This window comes from Phyllobates terribilis, unplaced genomic scaffold (assembly GCF_046119375.1).
Source record: "Phyllobates terribilis strain yellow unplaced genomic scaffold, ASM4611937v1 Scaffold_801__1_contigs__length_655404, whole genome shotgun sequence".
NCBI lineage: Eukaryota > Metazoa > Chordata > Amphibia > Anura > Dendrobatidae > Phyllobates > Phyllobates terribilis.
This window is the reverse complement of record NW_027363561.1, coordinates 1-23,819: the sequence shown is the minus strand read 5'-3', so window position 1 is coordinate 23,819 and position 23,819 is coordinate 1. Positions and strand designations below refer to the sequence as shown.

At 47.8% G+C, this 23,819-nt stretch overlaps 9 non-coding genes and 1 pseudogene across 9 annotated transcripts; all 10 read left to right on the top strand.

The window, feature by feature from the left end:
• Positions 1 to 623: 623 nt before the first annotated feature.
• Positions 624 to 814, top strand: LOC141240208 (U2 spliceosomal RNA). Its single transcript, XR_012305495.1, has one exon. It is a non-coding gene; the product is annotated as a U2 spliceosomal RNA (small nuclear RNA).
• A 1,121-nt stretch (positions 815 to 1,935) lies between these two features.
• Positions 1,936 to 2,126, top strand: LOC141240196 (U2 spliceosomal RNA). The gene has a single exon (XR_012305484.1). It is a non-coding gene; the product is annotated as a U2 spliceosomal RNA (small nuclear RNA).
• Positions 2,127 to 3,247: 1,121 nt separating this feature from the next.
• LOC141240185 (U2 spliceosomal RNA) lies at positions 3,248 to 3,438 on the top strand. Its single transcript, XR_012305473.1, has one exon. It is a non-coding gene; the product is annotated as a U2 spliceosomal RNA (small nuclear RNA).
• Positions 3,439 to 4,559: 1,121 nt separating this feature from the next.
• On the top strand, positions 4,560 to 4,750 carry LOC141240174 (U2 spliceosomal RNA). The gene has a single exon (XR_012305462.1). It is a non-coding gene; the product is annotated as a U2 spliceosomal RNA (small nuclear RNA).
• A 1,115-nt stretch (positions 4,751 to 5,865) lies between these two features.
• On the top strand, positions 5,866 to 6,056 carry LOC141240163 (U2 spliceosomal RNA). The gene has a single exon (XR_012305451.1). It is a non-coding gene; the product is annotated as a U2 spliceosomal RNA (small nuclear RNA).
• A 6,177-nt stretch (positions 6,057 to 12,233) lies between these two features.
• Positions 12,234 to 12,423, top strand: LOC141240221 (U2 spliceosomal RNA). The gene has a single exon (XR_012305507.1). It is a non-coding gene; the product is annotated as a U2 spliceosomal RNA (small nuclear RNA).
• A 1,121-nt stretch (positions 12,424 to 13,544) lies between these two features.
• LOC141240241 (U2 spliceosomal RNA) lies at positions 13,545 to 13,622 on the top strand (annotated as a pseudogene).
• Positions 13,623 to 19,194: 5,572 nt separating this feature from the next.
• On the top strand, positions 19,195 to 19,388 carry LOC141240207 (U2 spliceosomal RNA). Its single transcript, XR_012305494.1, has one exon. It is a non-coding gene; the product is annotated as a U2 spliceosomal RNA (small nuclear RNA).
• Positions 19,389 to 20,509: 1,121 nt separating this feature from the next.
• LOC141240152 (U2 spliceosomal RNA) lies at positions 20,510 to 20,700 on the top strand. Its single transcript, XR_012305440.1, has one exon. It is a non-coding gene; the product is annotated as a U2 spliceosomal RNA (small nuclear RNA).
• Positions 20,701 to 21,821: 1,121 nt separating this feature from the next.
• Positions 21,822 to 22,012, top strand: LOC141240141 (U2 spliceosomal RNA). The gene has a single exon (XR_012305429.1). It is a non-coding gene; the product is annotated as a U2 spliceosomal RNA (small nuclear RNA).
• The last annotated feature ends 1,807 nt before the right edge of the window (positions 22,013 to 23,819 follow it).

The following is a 23,819-nucleotide window of genomic DNA, read 5'->3' as shown; positions in this document are numbered from 1 at the left end:
CCTCTGCTGGAACACTGACTTCTTTCATTTAATGCCTGCAGACTATAAAAGAGAACCCAACCCAAAAAGTTTGGTTGATTAGTCTGTGGCATTCTGTTAAACTGTTGCTTATGGCGGTCTCTGTGAGCTTCTCAGCGACATTCAGCCAGCCAGGTATCCTGCCTGCAGTAGATGGAATGTGGCAATGGAACGCTGGCTGCGCGTGTCATAATAGGCTCTGAGCCTTTATATACCTGTGCACAGCAGCAGCCACCTTCAGTCTGCTGCTGGACAGCCAGCAGCAGCAGCAGCAGCAGCAGGAGAGGTATGTAATCAGCAGCCCTCCTGCTAAGGGTAGACAGCTGCTCGTTCCACCCCACCCCCCGCCTTAATTGGTTCTCCTCCCTTCCAACGGTGTTGAGGCGGGTGGGAACAGCAGGGGGTGAAGGTGCTGTGTTTAAAGAGGTGGAGTTATGCAGATCTAAAACGCGTGGATTGCAGCAGCAGCAAGCCGAAAAGTGCAGGCATGTAAGGGATCTAGAGGTTGACAACATGTCTTCTTAACGGGAGTCCAGGAGCTCATCTCCACAAATGGACTTTTCAGGATCCTTGGGTGGCTCCGTAGTTTGAAACCAATTCTGGTTATCGCTTCTCGGCCTTTTGGCTAAGATCAAGTGTAGTATCTGTTCTTATCAGTTTAATATCTGATACGTCCCCTATCTGGGGACCATATATTAAATGGATTTTTAGAACAGGGAGATGGAAAAAGAGCTTGCTCTGTCCACTCCACGCATTGACCTGGTATTGCAGTATCTCCAGGACCGGTGCACCCCTTCTTTAATGCAGTTTCTAAAATCAGAAAGAATTGAATTCAATGTTTTTTGTTCATTTTGCTTGTTTGTCGGATTTTGGGATGGACTCTTTGGCTTTGCTTTTCTTCTCCTCATTGGATTTTTCATGTTCAAAGTTGCAGAAGCCAGATTACAAGCTCATTTTGGTTCAACTTCAGCAACTGTGCATTGCATTGCCATGTAATGTAATGAAATGCTATCTTTCTAGCTCTCCCTTTTCACTTCCTTTTGGATAAACAGACATATTAGGCAAGCATTTTGGAGCTTTCACCTAAATAACTACAGGTGGTGAGATAAGCTGCACAATATAATTGACCTTTCAGTATATTGTTGCACACACACCATCTATTTAGCAAATGCCCTTGTTATCAACAGCAGCCTTTTAAACTCACCTGAGCTAACAGGTATGTGCGCTGGTTACTCTGCTGCGCTTAAAATTTCTTTTTTGGTTTGCTACAATGCCTTTTCTGAAACGTTGTCTCCCTCTGCTGGAACACTGACTTCTTTCATTTAATGCCTGCAGACTATAAAAGAGAACCCAACCCAAAAAGTTTGGTTGATTAGTCTGTGGCATTCTGTTAAACTGTTGCTTATGGCGGTCTCTGTGAGCTTCTCAGCGACATTCAGCCAACCAGGTATCCTGCCTGCAGTAGATGGAATGTGGCAATGGAACGCTGGCTGCGCGTGTCATAATAGGCTCTGAGCCTTTATATACCTGTGCACAGCAGCAGCCACCTTCAGTCTGCTGCTGGACAGCCAGCAGCAGCAGCAGCAGCAGCAGGAGAGGTATGTAATCAGCAGCCCTCCTGCTAAGGGTAGACAGCTGCTCGTTCCACCCCACCCCCCGCCTTAATTGGTTCTCCTCCCTTCCAACGGTGTTGAGGCGGGTGGGAACAGCAGGGGGTGAAGGTGCTGTGTTTAAAGAGGTGGAGTTATGCAGATCTAAAACGCGTGGATTGCAGCAGCAGCAAGCCGAAAAGTGCAGGCATGTAAGGGATCTAGAGGTTGACAACATGTCTTCTTAACGGGAGTCCAGGAGCTCATCTCCACAAATGGACTTTTCAGGATCCTTGGGTGGCTCCGTAGTTTGAAACCAATTCTGGTTATCGCTTCTCGGCCTTTTGGCTAAGATCAAGTGTAGTATCTGTTCTTATCAGTTTAATATCTGATACGTCCCCTATCTGGGGACCATATATTAAATGGATTTTTAGAACAGGGAGATGGAAAAAGAGCTTGCTCTGTCCACTCCACGCATTGACCTGGTATTGCAGTATCTCCAGGACCGGTGCACCCCTTCTTTAATGCAGTTTCTAAAATCAGAAAGAATTGAATTCAATGTTTTTTGTTCATTTTGCTTGTTTGTCGGATTTTGGGATGGACTCTTTGGCTTTGCTTTTCTTCTCCTCATTGGATTTTTCATGTTCAAAGTTGCAGAAGCCAGATTACAAGCTCATTTTGGTTCAACTTCAGCAACTGTGCATTGCATTGCCATGTAATGTAATGAAATGCTATCTTTCTAGCTCTCCCTTTTTACTTCCTTTTGGATAAACAGACATATTAGGCAAGCATTTTGGAGCTTTCACCTAAATAACTACAGGTGGTGAGATAAGCTGCACAATATAATTGACCTTTCAGTATATTGTTGCACACACACCATCTATTTAGCAAATGCCCTTGTTATCAACAGCAGCCTTTTAAACTCACCTGAGCTAACAGGTATGTGCGCTGGTTACTCTGCTGCGCTTAAAATTTCTTTTTTGGTTTGCTACAATGCCTTTTCTGAAACGTTGTCTCCCTCTGCTGGAACACTGACTTCTTTCATTTAATGCCTGCAGACTATAAAAGAGAACCCAACCCAAAAAGTTTGGTTGATTAGTCTGTGGCATTCTGTTAAACTGTTGCTTATGGCGGTCTCTGTGAGCTTCTCAGCGACATTCAGCCAGCCAGGTATCCTGCCTGCAGTAGATGGAATGTGGCAATGGAACGCTGGCTGCGCGTGTCATAATAGGCTCTGAGCCTTTATATACCTGTGCACAGCAGCAGCCACCTTCAGTCTGCTGCTGGACAGCCAGCAGCAGCAGCAGCAGCAGCAGGAGAGGTATGTAATCAGCAGCCCTCCTGCTAAGGGTAGACAGCTGCTCGTTCCACCCCACCCCCCGCCTTAATTGGTTCTCCTCCCTTCCAACGGTGTTGAGGCGGGTGGGAACAGCAGGGGGTGAAGGTGCTGTGTTTAAAGAGGTGGAGTTATGCAGATCTAAAACGCGTGGATTGCAGCAGCAGCAAGCCGAAAAGTGCAGGCATGTAAGGGATCTAGAGGTTGACAACATGTCTTCTTAACGGGAGTCCAGGAGCTCATCTCCACAAATGGACTTTTCAGGATCCTTGGGTGGCTCCGTAGTTTGAAACCAATTCTGGTTATCGCTTCTCGGCCTTTTGGCTAAGATCAAGTGTAGTATCTGTTCTTATCAGTTTAATATCTGATACGTCCCCTATCTGGGGACCATATATTAAATGGATTTTTAGAACAGGGAGATGGAAAAAGAGCTTGCTCTGTCCACTCCACGCATTGACCTGGTATTGCAGTATCTCCAGGACCGGTGCACCCCTTCTTTAATGCAGTTTCTAAAATCAGAAAGAATTGAATTCAATGTTTTTTGTTCATTTTGCTTGTTTGTCGGATTTTGGGATGGACTCTTTGGCTTTGCTTTTCTTCTCCTCATTGGATTTTTCATGTTCAAAGTTGCAGAAGCCAGATTACAAGCTCATTTTGGTTCAACTTCAGCAACTGTGCATTGCATTGCCATGTAATGTAATGAAATGCTATCTTTCTAGCTCTCCCTTTTTACTTCCTTTTGGATAAACAGACATATTAGGCAAGCATTTTGGAGCTTTCACCTAAATAACTACAGGTGGTGAGATAAGCTGCACAATATAATTGACCTTTCAGTATATTGTTGCACACACACCATCTATTTAGCAAATGCCCTTGTTATCAACAGCAGCCTTTTAAACTCACCTGAGCTAACAGGTATGTGCGCTGGTTACTCTGCTGCGCTTAAAATTTCTTTTTTGGTTTGCTACAATGCCTTTTCTGAAACGTTGTCTCCCTCTGCTGGAACACTGACTTCTTTCATTTAATGCCTGCAGACTATAAAAGAGAACCCAACCCAAAAAGTTTGGTTGATTAGTCTGTGGCATTCTGTTAAACTGTTGCTTATGGCGGTCTCTGTGAGCTTCTCAGCGACATTCAGCCAGCCAGGTATCCTGCCTGCAGTAGATGGAATGTGGCAATGGAACGCTGGCTGCGCGTGTCATAATAGGCTCTGAGCCTTTATATACCTGTGCACAGCAGCAGCCACCTTCAGTCTGCTGCTGGACAGCCAGCAGCAGCAGCAGCAGCAGCAGGAGAGGTATGTAATCAGCAGCCCTCCTGCTAAGGGTAGACAGCTGCTCGTTCCACCCCACCCCCCGCCTTAATTGGTTCTCCTCCCTTCCAACGGTGTTGAGGCGGGTGGGAACAGCAGGGGGTGAAGGTGCTGTGTTTAAAGAGGTGGAGTTATGCAGATCTAAAACGCGTGGATTGCAGCAGCAGCAAGCCGAAAAGTGCAGGCATGTAAGGGATCTAGAGGTTGACAACATGTCTTCTTAACGGGAGTCCAGGAGCTCATCTCCACAAATGGACTTTTCAGGATCCTTGGGTGGCTCCGTAGTTTGAAACCAATTCTGGTTATCGCTTCTCGGCCTTTTGGCTAAGATCAAGTGTAGTATCTGTTCTTATCAGTTTAATATCTGATACGTCCCCTATCTGGGGACCATATATTAAATGGATTTTTAGAACAGGGAGATGGAAAAAGAGCTTGCTCTGTCCACTCCACGCATTGACCTGGTATTGCAGTATCTCCAGGACCGGTGCACCCCTTCTTTAATGCAGTTTCTAAAATCAGAAAGAATTGAATTCAATGTTTTTTGTTCATTTTGCTTGTTTGTCGGATTTTGGGATGGACTCTTTGGCTTTGCTTTTCTTCTCCTCATTGGATTTTTCATGTTCAAAGTTGCAGAAGCCAGATTACAAGCTCATTTTGGTTCAACTTCAGCAACTGTGCATTGCATTGCCATGTAATGTAATGAAATGCTATCTTTCTAGCTCTCCCTTTTTACTTCCTTTTGGATAAACAGACATATTAGGCAAGCATTTTGGAGCTTTCACCTAAATAACTACAGGTGGTGAGATAAGCTGCACAATATAATTGACCTTTCAGTATATTGTTGCACACACACCATCTATTTAGCAAATGCCCTTGTTATCAACAGCAGCCTTTTAAACTCACCTGAGCTAACAGGTATGTGCGCTGGTTACTCTGCTGCGCTTAAAATTTCTTTTTTGGTTTGCTACAATGCCTTTTCTGAAACGTTGTCTCCCTCTGCTGGAACACTGACTTCTTTCATTTAATGCCTGCAGACTATAAAAGAGAACCCAACCCAAAAAGTTTGGTTGATTAGTCTGTGGCATTCTGTTAAACTGTTGCTTATGGCGGTCTCTGTGAGCTTCTCAGCGACATTCAGCCAGCCAGGTATCCTGCCTGCAGTAGATGGAATGTGGCAATGGAACGCTGGCTGCGCGTGTCATAATAGGCTCTGAGCCTTTATATACCTGTGCACAGCAGCAGCCACCTTCAGTCTGCTGCTGGACAGCCAGCAGCAGCAGCAGCAGGAGAGGTATGTAATCAGCAGCCCTCCTGCTAAGGGTAGACAGCTGCTCGTTCCACCCCACCCCCCGCCTTAATTGGTTCTCCTCCCTTCCAACGGTGTTGAGGTGGGTGGGAACAGCAGGGGGTGAAGGTGCTGTGTTTAAAGAGGTGGAGTTATGCAGATCTAAAACGCGTGGATTGCAGCAGCAGCAAGCCGAAAAGTGCAGGCATGTAAGGGATCTAGAGGTTGACAACATGTCTTCTTAACGGGAGTCCAGGAGCTCATCTCCACAAATGGACTTTTCAGGATCCTTGGGTGGCTCCGTAGTTTGAAACCAATTCTGGTTATCGCTTCTCGGCCTTTTGGCTAAGATCAAGTGTAGTATCTGTTCTTATCAGTTTAATATCTGATACGTCCCCTATCTGGGGACCATATATTAAATGGATTTTTAGAACAGGGAGATGGAAAAAGAGCTTGCTCTGTCCACTCCACGCATTGACCTGGTATTGCAGTATCTCCAGGACCGGTGCACCCCTTCTTTAATGCAGTTTCTTAAATCAGAAAGAATTGAATTCAATGTTTTTTGTTCATTTTGCTTGTTTGTCGGATTTTGGGATGGACTCTTTGGCTTTGCTTTTCTTCTCCTCATTGGATTTTTCATGTTCAAAGTTGCAGAAGCCAGATTACAAGCTCATTTTGGTTCAACTTCAGCAACTGCGCATTGCATTGCCATGTAATGTAATGAAATGCTATCTTTCTAGCTCTCCCTTTTTACTTCCTTTTGGATAAACAGACATATTAGGCAAGCATTTTGGAGCTTTCACCTAAATAACTACAGGTGGTGAGATAAGCTGCACAATATAATTGACCTTTCAGTATATTGTTGCACACACACCATCTATTTAGCAAATGCCCTTGTTATCAACAGCAGCCTTTTAAACTCACCTGAGCTAACAGGTATGTGCGCTGGTTACTCTGCTGCGCTTAAAATTTCTTTTTTGGTTTGCTACAATGCCTTTTCTGAAACGTTGTCTCCCTCTGCTGGAACACTGACTTCTTTCATTTAATGCCTGCAGACTATAAAAGAGAACCCAACCCAAAAAGTTTGGTTGATTAGTCTGTGGCATTCTGTTAAACTGTTGCTTATGGCGGTCTCTGTGAGCTTCTCAGCGACATTCAGCCAGCCAGGTATCCTGCCTGCAGTAGATGGAATGTGGCAATGGAACGCTGGCTGCGCGTGTCATAATAGACTCTGAGCCTTTATATACCTGTGCACAGCAGCAGCCACCTTCAGTCTGCTGCTGGACAGCCAGCAGCAGCAGCAGCAGCAGCAGGAGAGGTATGTAATCAGCAGCCCTCCTGCTAAGGGTAGACAGCTGCTCGTTCCACCCCACCCCCCGCCTTAATTGGTTCTCCTCCCTTCCAACGGTGTTGAGGCGGGTGGGAACAGCAGGGGGTGAAGGTGCTGTGTTTAAAGAGGTGGAGTTATGCAGATCTAAAACGCGTGGATTGCAGCAGCAGCAAGCCGAAAAGTGCAGGCATGTAAGGGATCTAGAGGTTGACAACATGTCTTCTTAACGGGAGTCCAGGAGCTCATCTCCACAAATGGACTTTTCAGGATCCTTGGGTGGCTCCGTAGTTTGAAACCAATTCTGGTTATCGCTTCTCGGCCTTTTGGCACGATCTATCAGGTTTACCTGTGTGGTCTTGCCTGTGAGGTGCTCTTGGTACCCTTTCTCTCGGCCTGGGGGGATCGTTCCTCTTCGGAGGGACTTAACCCCCCTGCTGCTATTGGGAGGAAGGATTAGTCCGGGAGCAACGGGAAGGGATCCCATGATGGCTTGCGCCTTTCAGAGAGAAGAGTCGGTACGTTCCTGAGTGAAGGATGCCGGCAACGCTCACATATTCATCTGGTGATGCCCGGATGAGGAACACCGTGAGGATTGAAGTTGGAGCAGCATCGAGGATGGAGAAGAATTTGGACTACATCTGCCATAGGATTCTGCTTGGAGTTCTGGAGTTTCGGCGGGAAGACATATTCTGCTTCCAGGACAACGAGTACAAGGGGACTTACACCATCACCTTCAAGAGCCAGGGATGCTGTCAGCAACTCGTACAAAAGGTAAACGAGAAAAACTACTTAGATGAATTGGATGGACTAACCTTTTGTCTCTTGTATGCTTATGACGAGATCCCCATCGTGGTGCATTTCCCGAACCCCTTTGTGGAAGCTGCAGACATCTCGACCTACCTTACCCGTTATTGTGATGATCTGAGATACCTGGGTACTGTGAAGAACGCGGTAGGCTTCTGGTGCGGCAAGAGAAGGTATATGGCCCGTCTAAAGAGGGACCTTAGTGGAGTGGGAGGAATGCTACACCCTCCCTCAACCTTCGTAATCGGTAAGAGCAGAGGCTACTTATTTTATCCTGGAATGCCAGTATGTTGCAGGAACTGTGGACAAATGGGTCATACCCAAACGTCCTGCACGGGCAGGAAAGTAGACCGCTGCAATAATTGCAGCTGTTACGGACATCTAATGAAGGACTGTCCCGCTGGGAGGAAATGTAATCTCTGCGGTGGGGCGGGGCACATGTTCCGAGGATGCCCCAATAGGACCAGGACCAGGACCTACGCAGAAGCTGCATCTTCTGCAGCTGAGCCGATGCGCCCGCCGGTCTTCACTGGCGGGCCGGCGTCGGAGGGCGTTTCGAAGGGCGAGAAGGCTGGGATGGAGCAGGGAGCCGGAGGCCCCTCTGGGGCGGCACCTGCATCGAAGTCCCTTAACGAGGGGCGGACCTTGCATGGACCGGAGCGGGGGGGTCCTCCTTCTGGGAGGGTATCCTCCGTATCGATGGTTCCCGATACCGATCCTGTTGGGCTGGAGGGTGGTGCCCCTGTGCGGTTGGCTACAGGGGACCATGCAGCGATGGCCTCAGGATCTTCCAGGGCGATTAGCCAGCCAGATGAGGGGGCTTTGCTTCTAGGTGGCGAACATCAGGAAATCTGTGTTGATCTTATCCTGATGGACCAGTCTTCCCCCCTGGAGGAGGTGGAGGAAGAGGAGGACTGCACCAGTGACCTAGTGGAGTCTGCCCCGAAAAAGAGACGGAATGTCGAAGCCCCAGCGTCTCCTGGAATGTGGCTGGGAACCGTGACCTACGAGGGGGCAACCGCCGGCTCACAGAATATCGAGTCGTTTGGGTCCTCTAGCCCGGATGTCCTGGAGCAATTTGACATACAGGGCTTTGAGTCAGGTGTCCTCATGGAAGATCCACCACCCTGACCTATGAATGCCCACATTAAGACTTGTCTCACTGAATGTGAGGTCATTAAAGAGCCCAGTCCGTAGGGCTGCTCTATTCAAGTATTTAGAAACCGCTGACTTTGACATTTGTTTATTACAGGAATGCGGGATACAACATGCACTAAATTATAATGACATCAAGACAGATTGGAGACTGGGGCCCTCCATCTGGTCTGGCTCCAATGACAACAAGTCAGCGGGGGTGGGCTTCCTCTGTTGTGGGAGAAATATTACTATAAATGCTGTCACAGAAATAGTACCAGGCAGAGTGGTTTTAGTGCATTTTAAATTTAATGGTTTTACCCTACGTGTAATGAATATTTATGCTCCCCCTGATAAGCAAGAGAGAATTAATTTATTTGGGATATTGCCATTGTACTGTACTGGGTCATCTCCCCTGATCGTAGGGGGTGATTTTAATTGTCTTTGTGCTAGTGAACAACGAGCAGGGGGTGACCCTTTACGCAAATTGGATAAGTCATGTCATCTATTGAAAGATTTTATAACTGATTTTAAATTATGCGATGCGTGGAGGTCACTCCTGCCGACGGACCCTGGTTATACGTGGTCCGGAAGAGGGGTGTCCTCCAGGATCGATTTTATTTTCCTATCAGATGATTTTAACCCTGTAAAATGTGTTTTAACATCAAATATATTTTCTGACCATAAGGGCTTGGAGGTGCACCTAGAATACCGGGATGAACAGAGGGTCAACAGGGGCCTCTGGCGTCTAAGTACTTACCTGCTGGAGGACCCTCTGATTCGACAAGACTTTGGTAAAGCCTATCAAGCCTGGCGGCGACAAAAACCTTCTGATGCCCCTATGGTAACCTGGTGGGAAAATTTGAAAAAAAAAGTCAGAATGTTTTTTATAAAAGCAGGGAGACGTAAAGCTAGAGAGAAAAAAAGATGTTTTAGTGATCTTAACACCAAACTACAAACACTTTTTAAATTCAAAGAGCTAGGGGTGGAGGTGGGAGATGATATTGCTGGCCTAAAAACTGAAATCCAGAACTGCATAGACACAAAGGGGAAAGAGGTTATTTTTAACTCTAGAGTGCAGCACTTGGAGGAGGGGGAGAAGTGCTCTCGCTTCTTCTTCAAAAAAGTCATGGATAAAAGAGAAGTGATCACAAATCTAGAGGGTGAAACATCTATGCAGGGAATGTTGAATGCTACTTTTAAGTTTTATAAGCATCTTTTTAGTAAAAAGTGTATAGATGAGTCCTTTTTATCTGATGCTCTTAATGATCTCGATTTTAAGCTAAATTTTACAGACCAGGAGTTTTTAGAACGCGATATTGTTTTAGAGGAATTATTTTATGTTTTTAAAAGTTTCTCTAAGGGTAAAGCACCTGGGTGTGACGGACTACCTGTAGAGTTTTATCTTACTTTTTGGGACATTTTAAAAGAGGACCTTTTTATGCTTTTTAAAGAAGTTTTTATTTGTGAACAGTTGCCATTTTCGTGGAGGAGAGGAGTGGTGTCTTTGATATATAAAAAAGGTGACCGCAGTGCTCTAGCGAATTGGAGACCCATAACTCTCCTAAATTTGATTACAAGGTACTTGCTAAGGTGGTTGCAGACCGGCTCAGGAGTGTCATTGCCAAACTAATCCAGCCTGAGCAGGTTTGTAGTGTACCAGGCAGAAGTATTTCAGAGGTTTTAAACGTATTAAGGGATGTAATTTGGTATTCCAGAGACCGGGGTCAAAATGTAGCTCTTTTAGCCCTAGATTTTGAAAAAGCTTTCGATAGAGTCTCTCATAGATTTCTTTTTAGAGTTTTAAAAAGGATGGGTATCCCTAATATGCTTTTAAATTGTATTAAGATTTTATATAAAAATTGTTTTAGTCAAATTTCTCTTAATGGCTTTTTAACAGATGGAGTTCCCCTTGAGTCTGGAGTGAAGCAGGGATGCCCCTTGTCGCCCATCCTGTTCATCTGCGCCATGGAGCCCCTGCTGAGCGCAATAAGGAAAGACAAAGTGATTAGAGGGGTTCCTGTTCCTGGCGGAGGTGGCAGTGATGTGAGAGTCTTTGGCTACATGGATGACGTGACGGTTGTGTGCGTGGACCCTGCTTCCCTCCGGAGGGCGGTGTTGCGCATTGATTTTTTTTCCCAGGCATCCGGTTTTAAACTTAATTTAAATAAATCTGAATGTCTGACTTTGGGATCCTGGGACACCGCCCAACTCCCGCAGCTCACTATAAAACGAGACAATGTAAAAATTCTTGGAGTTGTTTTTAACGAGGAGAATGTGGGAACTCAAAGCTGGGAGAATGTCCTAGAAAAAATGTCAAAGAAAATATCATTTTGGGGTTTGAGGTCCCTAACAATGGAGGGGAAAATTTTAATTATAAAATCAGTGTTGTTACCCCTCATACTGTATATAGCTATGGTGTACCCCCCCTCTGATGTTTTAATTAAAAAAATGACTAGGATGATCTTTATGTTTTTATGGAACTCCAAAATGGAAAAATTAAGGCGAGAAATAATGAGGAAGAATAAAATGAACGGCGGAAGGGATGTCCCCGACTTACATATTTATTTGTATTTAAATTATTTCTGCTTTTGTTTCAAACATTTTAATGGTAATAGTGCGCTAAGTTATTTTTTAAAATATACTTGTGGGATGATTTTTAAAAGATGGTTTAAGTTGTCGTTGAATTCCCCTGTTTTACTATGCCCCCCCAAACACCAAGCAATCTTAGAAAAGACTGTTCGATTTTATAGCCTTGGTGATTTTAATATGGACATTTTTAAAGACCGCAAGAAGCTTTTATCTTTTCTGAGGAGGAATGAAGATGTGACCCCCATAGTAAATTTCTCAGAAGAGAGATCGAAGCAAGTTTGGAAGAATGTCTTCGGGAAATTCTTAGCAAATGGACATAAGGACATCGCATGGATGGTGGTCCACCAGTGCCTCCCCACCAGAGAGTTTCAACACAGGAGAGGCCTGGTGGCCAGAGCCAAATGCCCCAGAGACTCATGTGTTTATGACGAAACCACCTTGCACCTTATGTGGAATTGCCCATTTGCACAGGAACTTTGGCACAAAGTTGGGATTCTTTTAAAATGGACTTGCGGTTTAAGAGATTTTAACCATGAATATGTTTTATATGGCCTTTTTAAATGTTCGACCCCTCAACAGTATTGTATATGTTGGTGTATGATTAACTGTTTTAAAGACGCCCTTTGGAAGGCACGCAATATTTTACTTTTTAAACGTGACGCTATTTCTGTGAAGGATTGTCTTAAAATTGCTTTTAGCCAGATGTATATTTATTACTTAAGGGATGTCAAATGTATTGGGAGGAGGGATGCTAATCGTATATGGGGTTTTTATGGGTGGAATTCTGTGTTTTAATAATGTACTGTTTGTGTTGTTGTTTTTGATTGTAAACCATCTTTTACGCACTTAATAAAATATGTTGAAACCTGATCTGTTCTTATCAGTTTAATATCTGATACGTCCCCTATCTGGGGACCATATATTAAATGGATTTTTAGAACAGGGAGATGGAAAAAGAGCTTGCTCTGTCCACTCCACGCATTGACCTGGTATTGCAGTATCTCCAGGACCGGTGCACCCCTTCTTTAATGCAGTTTCTAAAATCAGAAAGAATTGAATTCAATGTTTTTTGTTCATTTTGCTTGTTTGTCGGATTTTGGGATGGACTCTTTGGCTTTGCTTTTCTTCTCCTCATTGGATTTTTCATGTTCAAAGTTGCAGAAGCCAGATTACAAGCTCATTTTGGTTCAACTTCAGCAACTGTGCATTGCATTGCCATGTAATGTAATGAAATGCTATCTTTCTAGCTCTCCCTTTTTACTTCCTTTTGGATAAACAGACATATTAGGCAAGCATTTTGGAGCTTTCACCTAAATAACTACAGGTGGTGAGATAAGCTGCACAATATAATTGACCTTTCAGTATATTGTTGCACACACACCATCTATTTAGCAAATGCCCTTGTTATCAACAGCAGCCTTTTAAACTCACCTGAGCTAACAGGTATGTGCGCTGGTTACTCTGCTGCGCTTAAAATTTCTTTTTTGGTTTGCTACAATGCCTTTTCTGAAACGTTGTCTCCCTCTGCTGGAACACTGACTTCTTTCATTTAATGCCTGCAGACTATAAAAGAGAACCCAACCCAAAAAGTTTGGTTGATTAGTCTGTGGCATTCTGTTAAACTGTTGCTTATGGCGGTCTCTGTGAGCTTCTCAGCGACATTCAGCCAGCCAGGTATCCTGCCTGCAGTAGATGGAATGTGGCAATGGAACGCTGGCTGCGCGTGTCATAATAGGCTCTGAGCCTTTATATACCTGTGCACAGCAGCAGCCACCTTCAGTCTGCTGCTGGACAGCCAGCAGCAGCAGCAGCAGCAGCAGGAGAGGTATGTAATCAGCAGCCCTCCTGCTAAGGGTAGACAGCTGCTTGTTCCACCCCACCCCCCGCCTTAATTGGTTCTCCTCCCTTCCAACGGTGTTGAGGCGGGTGGGAACAGCAGGGGGTGAAGGTGCTGTGTTTAAAGAGGTGGAGTTATGCAGATCTAAAACGCGTGGATTGCAGCAGCAGCAAGCCGAAAAGTGCAGGCATGTAAGGGATCTAGAGGTTGACAACATGTCTTCTTAACGGGAGTCCAGGAGCTCATCTCCACAAATGGACTTTTCAGGATCCTTGGGTGGCTCCGTAGTTTGAAACCAATTCTGGTTATCGCTTCTCGGCCTTTTGGCTAAGATCAAGTGTAGTATCTGTTCTTTTAAGAACACAAGAGCTACGATCTACACTTGACGAGAGCGATCGAACTCGGAAGGAGAAGAGCTTCGGAGCCCAGCTGACATCGGAGAAGAAAGCCGGATATCGGTGGGAGGAAGAAGCTCTAAAGAATCCAGAAGAAGACGAAGACTCGGAGAAGAATCGGGCTGTCCTGTGGAATCTTCGAGGAAGAAAATCATCGAGACAAAGACCTTTCGGGGAATTTGTCCAGAACACGACGGGAGAAGAATCTGCATAGCTCCACCCATTCCGGGAAGAGTTCCAGATCCAGCTCCAAGAAGTAACTGCAGGAGGAAAGCCATGGCAAGCGCTGCGAGGAAGGCCGAAAAGAAGAGCCTGGAGCAGGGGACAGCCAGGAGGGCCCAGCCAGGAGCCGATTCTGACCCCAAGGACTCTGCCTCCACGACTGGCCAGCAGAAGGGACCCCAGAAGCCCCGCCACGAAGCTCCAGCCCTGGAGCCATGGATGCGGCAGACGGTGGCCCTGAAGCTGAAGGAAGTGGATGGGAGGGTGCCGGACATGTCCTCGGACGTGTTCTGCCAGAAGATGCTGCTGGATCGAGGCTTCTCCAGGTCGGACACCCTCAGCATCCAGACCTTCTTGACGGGGATCTTCTTCGTCACCTTCGCCACTGTGAACACCTGCAGGAGGTTCTGGGAAATGGTAAGCGCCAAAGGACCGGATAATTCTTTCTCTGCCTTTACAGGTAGCTGCCCTATCCAGAGGGACGAAAGGAGGATCACGGTCTCCATGCGCAACCCGCACACCCCAGGCCAAGACATCTGTACCTTCCTGAGACGCTTCTGTTTGGTTGTGAAGGAACCCTCTCACATCCTGAATGGACTCGGCTTCTGGACAGGTAAGTGGTCGGTGACCGTTAGACTTCACAGGGACCTGGCGTACTCAGACGGACTTCGGCACCTGCCCCCGACATTCTCCCTGGGCAACTCCTACGGCCTCATCTATTACCCGGACATGCCGCGGAACTGCAGGAGATGAGGCAAGAACGGCCACGAGATGAAGGACTGCAAGGAGGATGCCTGCAGGATTTGTCGAGTGACGGGACACAGCTCGAAGGACTGCCCGAAGAAGACGTCCTGCAACCTGTGTGGGCTGGCGGCTCATCTGTACAAGGATTGCCCCAAGCGTGAGAGATCCTGGGCATCGGTGGTTGCGACGACCCCAGCTCCGGAGGACAAGGCCCCGACGACCAGGCCTGTGAAGGTCAAGGACGCGACGACCAAGGCCCCAGCGGCCAAGGCCGAGACGACCAAGGCCAAAGCGGTCAAGGAGACGGTGGCCAAAGCCCCAGCGACGGTCCCAGCAGCTCCGAAGCAGAAGAAAAAGTCAAAGGAGGGTAAGAGTTCTGTCACCCCTCTCTCGATCCCTCCCCCTGCCACCCCCGTCCAATCCCCCCCCACCCCGGCCACCCCTGCTGAGGATTCCACTTCCTCTTCCTCCTTCCCCTACTCCTCAGCAGGTGTCCTTTCCCCTGCCCCGGCAGCCACTCTCCCTCCCCAGACCATGGTAGCGGTGGAATTAACCTTTCCTCCACCTGCCGCTATCTCGCTATCTTTTCCGAGGAGGATTTTCCCCTTCTTGTCTCCCCAGTTCCAACCCGGGGAAAGAGGAAGGTGGAGGACAGCCCTGCTACTGAATCCTCCAAAAAGAAGATTCTGGATTTCGTAGGCGAAAAGGAGGATACCCTCCCTGAGCCAGAAGAGATGAAGCACATGGTTGAGACCCTGGTGGCCGAGCCAGAAGAGGAGGAACTGGTGGTCGCCGAGATCGAGGCCGCGCTGCTTGACCAGATGGAGGAAGAGGGCCTGCTGGTGATCCCATCACCAGCAGTCAACACCGACGAGGGACCACCCGACCGGAGTGGTAACTAAGGTGTATTGCCTGCGCTAACATTTTCTTTTTTCCCTACATGATGGCTAATATTAACTTATTTTCCATTAATGTCAGGAGCATCAAGGACAAGTTCAGACGTCAGACTATTTATGCCTTCCTTACTTCCCAGTTGTGTGATGTTTATATGTTGCAGGAATGTTCCCTTCCCTCCTCTAGGTCCTTCAAACATCTGGCCAGGGAGTGGTCCCACGGTCCATCCTACTGGTCCGGTGGGGGTGACTGCAAGTCTGCGGGGGTCGCAATTCTGATCAGGGGGGGCGCATTCACGCTTGAGTCCGTCCAGGAGCTCATCTGCGGCAGGGCTCTTGTTGTAGATGGCAACTGGGCGGGAGAACCTGTCAGGTTCATCAACGTGTATGCGTCCCCACTGAAGAATGAGCGTTTGGAGCTTTTCCAGACCCTGCGGCTTCAGCTTGCCACCACCAGGACCTTAGTGATGGCCGGGGATTTCAACTGCCCCATCGAGGAGGATGGTCGTAGTTCTGGCACATCTGCCAAGTTGGACATCACGTCCAAGCTGCTCATCGAGATGGTAACCGAGGCCTCTCTTCAGGACGTGGTGGGCTCCATGGGGAGAGGCTCCACAAACTATTCGTGGAGCCGACCCGATGGCTCACTCCGCTCCAGGATTGACTTTGTGTTCACCTCTCGGGCAGTCAGGCAGAGTAGGCACTCGATGGTCCCCTGCTTCTTCTCCGACCACAGAGCCATTCACTTACAAGGTGTCCTCGGCGACGGTTTTCCGTCCGGCCCCGGCTCCTGGAAGCTGAATTGTGCTCTGCTGGCTCAGGATGAAGTCGTGGAGGAGCTGAGAGCAGCCTACGCAATGTGGCAGTCCTACAAGGGTAGCTTCCAAACAGTCTCTGATTGGTGGGAATATGTTAAACTTGAGTTTCGCTGTTTCTTTCAGGCCAAGGGTCGACAACAGGCGTGTGAGAAGAGGAGGGACTTCAGAGGGCTGCAGCGCGAGCTGCGGTCGCTGCAGGACCTTCTTCACTGCGGCTGGGACGTGAGGGAGGAGCTGGAGGAGACCAAGAAGAGCCTGAAAAGGCACTTTGAGGAGGAGTCCAAGCGAATCGTCTTCCGTTCCAAAGTGGAGAATCTGGAGAAGGGTGAGAAATGTAACTCATTCTTTTTCAGGAAACTTCATGCCGGTCACACGCCCCTGAATGAGCTGCGAGACGAGAGCGGAAACATGCGACGTGGGAAGGAGGACGTGATGAGGGTCGTCAGCGACTTCTACAGCGAACTCTACTCCCACAAGACTACCGACCCCGACGCTGCTGATAAGTTCCTGTCAGGTATCACTAACCATCTTGATCCTGCAGGCACGGCAGCCTTGGACAAACCTCTGATGGTGGGCGAATTGCTCTCTGCCGCTAAATCCTTTAGGACCGGCAGGACCCCGGGCAGTGATGGTCTTCCAGCGGAGCTCTATGTAGCGCTGGGAGACCTCATCTGTCCGGACCTGTTGGACCTGTACGAGGAGATGGTGGTGGAGGGTAGAATGCCTCCATCTTTGAGGGAAGGAATGGTCACGATCCTGTACAAGCGGAAGGGAGAGAGGTGCGACCTGAGGAATTGGCGTCCCATCACTCTGCTCAACGTGGACTACAAGATCCTGGCCAAGACGATGGCGACACGACTTAAGACGGTCATCGGACGGATCATCCACCCGGACCAGACCTGCGGCATCCCTGGACGTCGCATCGCAGACAGCCTCGCTCTCGTGCGGGACACGGTCGAGTACATCAAGGTCCGCCGCGCACACGCGGCCCTGGTCTCCTTGGATCAGGAGAAGGCCTTCGACCGGGTTTCCCACGAGTTCATGGGCCGAGCTCTGCACCGGTTAGGTTTGGGTAACATGTTTTGTTCGTATGTCCGTCTGATGTATTTTGATATCCACAGCTCGGTGTTGGTGAACGGCTGGAAGACTGACCCCTTCCCTGTCCTCTCTGGGGTCAGACAAGGCTGCCCTCTATCACCTCTTCTTTTTGTTTGTGTTATAGAACTCTTCGCAGAGGCTATCCGGCAGAATGGAGAGATCAGAGGGATCACCGCACCGGGTCCGGGACGACACGAGGTCAAGTGCTCGCTCTACATGGACGACGTCACCGTCTTCTGCGCTGATCGTGGTTCAGTCGACGCCCTCGTCCAGACGTGTGAGAGGTTCGGCCGGGCTTCAGGGGCCAAAGTCAACTGCAGGAAGTCGGAAGCCATGCTCTTCGGGGATTGGCAGCCGGCCTCCTCCGCCCCCTTCCCCTTCAACATTCAACCGGATTTCCTCAAGATGCTGGGAGTCTGGTTCGGGAAGGAAGGAGCGGCCCTCAAGTCCTGGCAAGAACGCTTGGCCAAGGTGAAGCAACGGATCGGACTCTGGAGCCTCAGACACCTCACTTGTGAGGGTAAAGCACTCGTCCTGCGTAATGAGGTCCTGCCCGTCTTGCAGTACACGGCGCAGGCCTGGCCCCCACACGTCACTGTGTGCAGGGCCATTACCAGGACAGTGTTTCACTTTGTCTGGGGATCCAAGATGGACAGAGTCAGGCGGGCCGTCATGTACAAGGAGCCTCGCAAGGGTGGGAAGGGCGTTCCAGATATCCCCACCCTCCTGCGATCCTCTTTTGTGTGTGATTGTGTCCGCCGGACTTTGCAAGTCAAGAATGGCTCCACGGGCAGGTCCATGTCTCGCTTCTTCCTGCTTCCTCTTTGGAGGCGACTCGGCTGGGACAAGTGGGACAGCTCCTTCCCCTACAACTGGACGACGCCATGGTTCTACGGAGACGTCGTTCGATTTGTGGGGGAACATCAACTGGAGGGACTCAAGCCCGACTTGTGGAAGCCCAAAACTATCCACAAGCTCATCAGAGCCAAGGATGACGTGGAGAACATCACAGGACTTCACCAGGACACGCTGGAGACTGTGTGGACAAATGTGTCGTCTGACAGGCTGACCAACGGGCACAAGGACTTGTCGTGGATGGCGATTCAGGGCGGACTGCCCGTCCGGTCATTCATGCATGCCCGGAACCTGTGCAAGACCCGGTACTGCCCAAGGTGCCCCTTCGTGGAGGAAACATCTTTGCACACTTTTTGGGACTGCGGATTTGCACAGCGCCTGTTGACTGCCCTTGAGGACGACCTGAGGAACTCTGTCCCCAGGGCGAGCCTATCGCACCATTCTGTGCTTTACGGACTCTTCCCTGGGGTTCATACCGTCGGAGCCATCCAGGAGGCTTGGCGCCTTATGAACTGCTTCAAGGATGCCGTTTGGGTCGCCAGGAACCGGCTCATCTTGAGGAGGGAGAGGATGTCCATCCAGGACTGCCGCAGGCTGATCCACAGCCTGCTCAGAGACTATTCCATCGTGGACGGTCCGGAGGACGAGGATGAGGACTAAACCCCTCCTCCCCCTCTCCCCTTATGTGTCTTGTCTTTCAATAAAGCTTCGGGCCTGTGATTTTCCCCTCCCCATCCCCTTTTTCCCAATCCCCATCCCTTATCACGGTTCGTCGTACTGTATTGATTGACATGCTTTTTCTTTCAGATTGACTGTTTTGTGTAGCATAGGGGTGTGATGTGTCTAGTTAGTGCGTCGTATCCTCATGCTATGTAAATATGATGTAGAATTCTGTGTGTACTGGGCTGCGGCACTGTACACTGTCTGCTAACTTATTTTTTGTGCTAATAAAAGATATATTCAATCAAAAAAATCTGTTCTTATCAGTTTAATATCTGATACGTCCCCTATCTGGGGACCATATATTAAATGGATTTTTAGAACAGGGAGATGGAAAAAGAGCTTGCTCTGTCCACTCCACGCATTGACCTGGTATTGCAGTATCTCCAGGACCGGTGCACCCCTTCTTTAATGCAGTTTCTAAAATCAGAAAGAATTGAATTCAATGTTTTTTGTTCATTTTGCTTGTTTGTCGGATTTTGGGATGGACTCTTTGGCTTTGCTTTTCTTCTCCTCATTGGATTTTTCATGTTCAAAGTTGCAGAAGCCAGATTACAAGCTCATTTTGGTTCAACTTCAGCAACTGTGCATTGCATTGCCATGTAATGTAATGAAATGCTATCTTTCTAGCTCTCCCTTTTTACTTCCTTTTGGATAAACAGACATATTAGGCAAGCATTTTGGAGCTTTCACCTAAATAACTACAGGTGGTGAGATAAGCTGCACAATATAATTGACCTTTCAGTATATTGTTGCACACACACCATCTATTTAGCAAATGCCCTTGTTATCAACAGCAGCCTTTTAAACTCACCTGAGCTAACAGGTATGTGCGCTGGTTACTCTGCTGCGCTTAAAATTTCTTTTTTGGTTTGCTACAATGCCTTTTCTGAAACGTTGTCTCCCTCTGCTGGAACACTGACTTCTTTCATTTAATGCCTGCAGACTATAAAAGAGAACCCAACCCAAAAAGTTTGGTTGATTAGTCTGTGGCATTCTGTTAAACTGTTGCTTATGGCGGTCTCTGTGAGCTTCTCAGCGACATTCAGCCAGCCAGGTATCCTGCCTGCAGTAGATGGAATGTGGCAATGGAACGCTGGCTGCGCGTGTCATAATAGGCTCTGAGCCTTTATATACCTGTGCACAGCAGCAGCCACCTTCAGTCTGCTGCTGGACAGCCAGCAGCAGCAGCAGCAGCAGCAGGAGAGGTATGTAATCAGCAGCCCTCCTGCTAAGGGTAGACAGCTGCTCGTTCCACCCCACCCCCCACCTTAATTGGTTCTCCTCCCTTCCAACGGTGTTGAGGCGGGTGGGAACAGCAGGGGGTGAAGGTGCTGTGTTTAAAGAGGTGGAGTTATGCAGATCTAAAACGCGTGGATTGCAGCAGCAGCAAGCCGAAAAGTGCAGGCATGTAAGGGATCTAGAGGTTGACAACATGTCTTCTTAACGGGAGTCCAGGAGCTCATCTCCACAAATGGACTTTTCAGGATCCTTGGGTGGCTCCGTAGTTTGAAACCAATTCTGGTTATCGCTTCTCGGCCTTTTGGCTAAGATCAAGTGTAGTATCTGTTCTTATCAGTTTAATATCTGATACGTCCCCTATCTGGGGACCATATATTAAATGGATTTTTAGAACAGGGAGATGGAAAAAGAGCTTGCTCTGTCCACTCCACGCATTGACCTGGTATTGCAGTATCTCCAGGACCGGTGCACCCCTTCTTTAATGCAGTTTCTAAAATCAGAAAGAATTGAATTCAATGTTTTTTGTTCATTTTGCTTGTTTGTCGGATTTTGGGATGGACTCTTTGGCTTTGCTTTTCTTCTCCTCATTGGATTTTTCATGTTCAAAGTTGCAGAAGCCAGATTACAAGCTCATTTTGGTTCAACTTCAGCAACTGTGCATTGCATTGCCATGTAATGTAATGAAATGCTATCTTTCTAGCTCTCCCTTTTTACTTCCTTTTGGATAAACAGACATATTAGGCAAGCATTTTGGAGCTTTCACCTAAATAACTACAGGTGGTGAGATAAGCTGCACAATATAATTGACCTTTCAGTATATTGTTGCACACACACCATCTATTTAGCAAATGCCCTTGTTATCAACAGCAGCCTTTTAAACTCACCTGAGCTAACAGGTATGTGCGCTGGTTACTCTGCTGCGCTTAAAATTTCTTTTTTGGTTTGCTACAATGCCTTTTCTGAAACGTTGTCTCCCTCTGCTGGAACACTGACTTCTTTCATTTAATGCCTGCAGACTATAAAAGAGAACCCAACCCAAAAAGTTTGGTTGATTAGTCTGTGGCATTCTGTTAAACTGTTGCTTATGGCGGTCTCTGTGAGCTTCTCAGCGACATTCAGCCAGCCAGGTATCCTGCCTGCAGTAGATGGAATGTGGCAATGGAACGCTGGCTGCGCGTGTCATAATAGGCTCTGAGCCTTTATATACCTGTGCACAGCAGCAGCCACCTTCAGTCTGCTGCTGGACAGCCAGCAGCAGCAGCAGCAGCAGCAGGAGAGGTATGTAATCAGCAGCCCTCCTGCTAAGGGTAGACAGCTGCTCGTTCCACCCCACCCCCCGCCTTAATTGGTTCTCCTCCCTTCCAACGGTGTTGAGGCGGGTGGGAACAGCAGGGGGTGAAGGTGCTGTGTTTAAAGAGGTGGAGTTATGCAGATCTAAAACGCGTGGATTGCAGCAGCAGCAAGCCGAAAAGTGCAGGCATGTAAGGGATCTAGAGGTTGACAACATGTCTTCTTAACGGGAGTCCAGGAGCTCATCTCCACAAATGGACTTTTCAGGATCCTTGGGTGGCTCCGTAGTTTGAAACCAATTCTGGTTATCGCTTCTCGGCCTTTTGGCTAAGATCAAGTGTAGTATCTGTTCTTATCAGTTTAATATCTGATACGTCCCCTATCTGGGGACCATATATTAAATGGATTTTTAGAACAGGGAGATGGAAAAAGAGCTTGCTCTGTCCACTCCACGCATTGACCTGGTATTGCAGTATCTCCAGGACCGGTGCACCCCTTCTTTAATGCAGTTTCTAAAATCAGAAAGAATTGAATTCAATGTTTTTTGTTCATTTTGCTTGTTTGTCGGATTTTGGGATGGACTCTTTGGCTTTGCTTTTCTTCTCCTCATTGGATTTTTCATGTTCAAAGTTGCAGAAGCCAGATTACAAGCTCATATTGGTTCAACTTCAGCAACTGTGCATTGCATTGCCATGTAATGTAATGAAATGCTATCTTTCTAGCTCTCCCTTTTTACTTCCTTTTGGATAAACAGACATATTAGGCAAGCATTTTGGAGCTTTCACCTAAATAACTACAGGTGGTGAGATAAGCTGCACAATATAATTGACCTTTCAGTATATTGTTGCACACACACCATCTATTTAGCAAATGCCCTTGTTATCAACAGCAGCCTTTTAAACTCACCTGAGCTAACAGGTATGTGCGCTGGTTACTCTGCTGCGCTTAAAATTTCTTTTTTGGTTTGCTACAATGCCTTTTCTGAAACGTTGTCTCCCTCTGCTGGAACACTGACTTCTTTCATTTAATGCCTGCAGACTATAAAAGAGAACCCAACCCAAAAAGTTTGGTTGATTAGTCTGTGGCATTCTGTTAAACTGTTGCTTATGGCGGTCTCTGTGAGCTTCTCAGCGACATTCAGCCAGCCAGGTATCCTGCCTGCAGTAGATGGAATGTGGCAATGGAACGCTGGCTGCGCGTGTCATAATAGGCTCTGAGCCTTTATATACCTGTGCACAGCAGCAGCCACCTTCAGTCTGCTGCTGGACAGCCAGCAGCAGCAGCAGCAGCAGCAGCAGGAGAGGTATGTAATCAGCAGCCCTCCTGCTAAGGGTAGACAGCTGCTCGTTCCACCCCACCCCCCGCCTTAATTGGTTCTCCTCCCTTCCAACGGTGTTGAGGCGGGTGGGAACAGCAGGGGGTGAAGGTGCTGTGTTTAAAGAGGTGGAGTTATGCAGATCTAAAACGCGTGGATTGCAGCAGCAGCAAGCCGAAAAGTGCAGGCATGTAAGGGATCTAGAGGTTGACAACATGTCTTCTTAACGGGAGTCCAGGAGCTCATCTCCACAAATGGACTTTTCAGGATCCTTGGGTGGCTCCGTAGTTTGAAACCAATTCTGGTTATCGCTTCTCGGCCTTTTGGCTCAGACCTAGTGTTTGGACAAGAGGTTCCTTGTGTACTAGCCCTCGGCCTTCCAGCATCGCCACTTCGGTGGCTTAAGCTGGATGCTGCTATAGGGGGAGAGTGAGGAGGAAACGAGAAGGCGATTCCTGAAGCGACCATGGGTGTCAAGCTTCGCTTTGCTGGGACCGGGGATCCCCGGGTCAAGAATGCTTTCCGTATCGAGGTCTCTGAGGAGAAGAAGGACCATTTCTCGTTGTCATACCTGGTCAACGCCATTTTCTATGAAATCCTGAAAATCCAGAAGTCGGAGATCATCTGTTTGCAGGAGTTCAGAAGGGAGCATAGGTACGTCTTGGTGCTTTCTTCTATGGCGGCTTGCCAAAACCTTTTCAAAACTCTTCAAGTCCTTTCAGAGCACCCTCAGCTGGATTGACTTATCTTAACTGTACTCTACTCTAAGGGGGATATCCCGGTGGTAGTATTCATGCACAACCCCTTTATCTCCCGGGATGATATCACTGCATTCCTGAGAAGACACTGCATTTTTGTGCAATTCTCCCATAAAATCTTAAATGGAGAAGGGCTGTGGACTGGGAAGTATAAATACTTTGTGAGGTTTGGGATAGACCCTCATGGTCCTGGAGGTATTCACTATCCTCCCCTGAACTTTACAATTGGAAG